Here is a 4,153-nt window from a genome sequence, read left to right as displayed (position 1 = left end):
TTTTTTTAAGTATTTATAGTATTTCTAGGAAGTCTATACTGATATGTATCTTCTATATTTCTAACATTTATTTTTTTGTTAAATATTTATTTACATTAAAATAGTCTTTATATTGCTATGAATAAGTATTCTGTTTATATAATTATATGTAATGGAACTATATAAAATTAGTTATTACTATCTTGAATTTTTTTTAAGTTTTATTTATTTTTAAGAGAGAGACAATGTGAGCAGGGGAGGGTCAGAGAGAGAGGGAGACACAGAATCTGAAGACAGGCTCCAGGCTCTGAGCTGTCAGCACACAGCCTGACATGGGGCTCAAACCCACAAACCATGAGATCATGACCTGAGCTGAAGTTGGATGGTTAACCAACTGAGCCACCCAGGTGCCCCCAAATCAGTTATTACTATCTAAGATGGTGATTATTTGGTTACATTTGATAAGTAAATTTTATCCTGTAAGATTATATGCATTTTTTGCATTTGTTTATCCATCATTTCACCCATGCATTAATTTTTCATTGAACCCATAGGGCCAACAAAGCACCATCACTCTTGTTACACCAATGACTGAGAGGGACTGAGACACCCTGTAGGAAAGTCCAACCCTGTGATTCCTGATGAATTACAGAATATCTAGAAGTGTAGTAACCAATGACTAGAGAAAGTAAGTCACAATGTCCAAGTCAATGATACCATCTTGACTAGGTATGTGACTCTACTCAAATTTTCCCTTTTGCTTAGCCCATGTATTCTATTTTTTCTCCTTCTCCTTCTCCTTCTTCTTCTTCTTTTTTGTTTTTATTCCTGAAGCACAAATCTGCATTCACTTATCCATATATTCATTTCTGACTCCTAATTCTGGCCACACTAACATTGCCTTCATCATTCTGACTTATGTATAAAAGAAAAAAAAATAATTAGCTCTATTTTTGTACATTTGAAGCTTTATAAGTTTGCCATCCTATTTGTTCTGCAGAATTTGGTGACTATTCTGTAATAAAATATAATTTAGCTCCTATACCTCATTATCTTTCAGAATGCAGTTTATTCTTCTATTTTTCCTTCCCTGTTTTTCTTTTCCTTCTTTCTCCACTTCCCATTCCTTTCCTCTTTTGAATGAGTTTTGCTTCAGAAATATCTTGCTCATAAAATGCCATGTTAGAAAACAGACAAAAATAATCACTTACATTTATGGAATTTTATACTGATTTTGGATAAAAATAAAAATTTCACAATAAAAATGGGAAAGCTATGGGCGCCTGGGTGGCTCAGTCATTTAAGCATCCACCTCTTGATATCAGCTCAGGTCATGATCTCACATTTGTGGGACTGAGCCTTTGCACTGAGCATGAGCCTGCTTGGGACTCTCTCTTTCCCTCTCTCTGCCTCTTCATCCACTATCTCTCCCAAAATAAATAAACATTTTTAAGTGGGAAGGGTAATTCCATCTATTATAATCATTATTATGCTATTATAATATCAATATGAATTCTTATATACCTATCACAATTTTAACTTTTAGATTTAATTTTAATGGATCTTGATAGACCTTTACAATTAAAATTTATCAAATAAATTGAGAAAAATAACTTTGAAATATGGTAGACTCTTTTTTATTCCTGGCACCCATATAAATACAAATGTAATTCTACTTTAAAAGAACCTTGTAATTAAATTGATATTGAGAATATTTTCATGTTAGTGTTAAGGACATTAGCTATGGCAACTTATGAAAAATGATAAATATCGGACTTTAATCTAGTTTTGAGATAATGTGGCTATGAGCTCTAAAATCATTTAATCTTGGTGCGCCTGGGTGGCTCAGTTGGTTAAGCGTCCGATTTTGGCTTAGGTCATGATCTCACAGTGCATGGGTTCAAGCCCTGTGGCGGGTTCTGTGCTGATAGCTCGCTCAGAACCTGGAGTCTGTCTTTGGATTCTGTGTCTCCCTCTCTCTCTGACCCTCCTCTGCTCGGGCTGACTCTCTCTGTCTCTCAAAAATAAATAAAAAATATAAAATAATAAAATAATTTAATCTCTCTGGAGTGGTTTTCCACTGTGTAAAGTAACATTCTCCCTAAATAAACAGAAATCTGTGATAAAATATCCCATTAAAAATCTTATTTTAATATTTTGTCTATTTTAAAGTTTATGTATTTATTTTGAAAAAGAGAGAGAGAGAGCACAGGAAAAGCTGAGAGAGAAAATCCCAAGCAGGTTCCGTGCTGTCAGTGCACAGCCTGACATGGAGCTCTTGAGCCGAAGTCAAGAGTCAGACGCTTAACCAGCCAAGCCACCTCGGTGTCTAATAATATTTTGGTTTTTTTGACCATCACCGTCATGCGAATGAAAATAAAAGCAGGGAAGAATAAGGAAAAAAGAGTTGCAAAATTACCAAATACCTACTAAGTGGTACCCAGTGTTCAAGTTATTTTATATTTATCGTTCTACTTAATTCTTATACTTGCTTTTTGTGATAAATGTATCTGAATTATAAAGTTGAGCATTTCATGGTTTGACCAGGTAAATGGGCTAGTAAGTAATGGATTGATGCAGGTATATGTAACTTGTATGACTCTTATTCAAATTTGCACTTGAATGTGATATTCAATGTGAACAAGCTAAAAGCCTGTCCTACCTGTCTAAATCCCAAGCTGACTCCCATCTGTCCTCCCTCTGTATACACATGCAGTCCCATAAAATCTCTATGCAACTAAAACCCTTTTGTTGGTGAAACTATGTGTTAATCCATATACCATCATCTTTTATGTCCCCATGGCATTAAGACACTTGTGTTAACTGTTCTTTAAGTATTCTGTGGTTCCTCCCCCATTTTTATACCTCAGACTAATTTTCTGAGTCTTCTCTATGAAAAGAAAAAAGCTCCTTAGTGGCACATATATTTTAAAGTTTTGGGGTGCTTGGGTGGCTCAATCAGTTAGGTTTCCGACTTTGGCTCAGGTCATGATCTTCCAGTTCTAGCCCTGTTGGGCTCTGTGCTGAAGGTCACAGCTTGGAGCTGCTGCAGATTCTGTCTCCTTCTCTTTGTCCCTCCCTCACTCTCACTCTGTCTCTCTCTCTCTTTCTCAAAAATAAATAAACATTAAAAATATTTTTAATAAAGTTGTTCATCTTCTTCAGTGGAGAGAAGTAAACAATCAATTATCTCTGACTTTTGGTAAGGTGCAAGAATAGATCAAGATCTAAATATTTGTTTACTTTTTTTTGGCATTAAAAATGGACTTGATATTTGACTACGGTTTGATTGAATCTCATTACCACTTATTTAACATTATCCTTCTTCCAAATCTGGAGTTATTTTGTATCCTCCACTTGAATTCCAGAAAAAGAAACAGCATTCACACCAATCTTATTTATTTTTTAAGTTTTATTTAGATTTTTAATTATTAAATAATTATTTAAATTTATTTATTATTTTTTAAGTTTATTTATTTTTGAGAGACAGAGCATGACTGGGGGAGCAGCAGAGAGAAAAAGAGAGAGGGAGATACAGAATCCAAAGCAGGCTCCAAGCTCTGAGCTGTCAGCACAGAGTCCGATGTGGGGCTTGAACCCACAAACTGTGAGGTCATGACCTGAGCTGAAGTCAGACACTTAACAGACTGAACCATCTGGGTGCCCCTCATACCAACCTTTTAAACCACATTTCACAGAACAATATTTTATCTCCTTGTTTCTAATTTAGATTAAAAAATGAAATTTACCAATATCTACTGACTTTTTATTTGTCATTGGTTATTATATGAGAACAAAATAAATAAGAGAAATATGAGAAATCATAGACAAAAAGAAAAAGTAATCTGATACAGCAATAAGGTAGTTAATTCTCTTTACAAACCATGAAAGAGTAAATACAATTGACCAAAATAACAAATCACTGACATTTTATAGTATGTTATAGATCATAAAAATGAATAGAGATTTGCATACAAATATTTTTAGAGATCAATTTGTTCATGTTGTTCCAGTATTTGATGTAACAGATGATGATCCATTATGGATCATATACATATATATATGTATGTATGTCTATATGTCTGTGTTTAAAAAGCATTTGGCAGCCATTATCCTAAAATGCATGTTGTTGTGTGTTGTATAAATGAAGTTAGAAATTTTATAGAAATCTGAT

The sequence above is a fragment of the Suricata suricatta genome, chromosome 1 (genome assembly GCF_006229205.1).
Source record: "Suricata suricatta isolate VVHF042 chromosome 1, meerkat_22Aug2017_6uvM2_HiC, whole genome shotgun sequence".
Taxonomy (NCBI): Eukaryota; Metazoa; Chordata; class Mammalia; order Carnivora; family Herpestidae; genus Suricata; species Suricata suricatta.
This window is presented reverse-complemented; position numbering follows the sequence as displayed.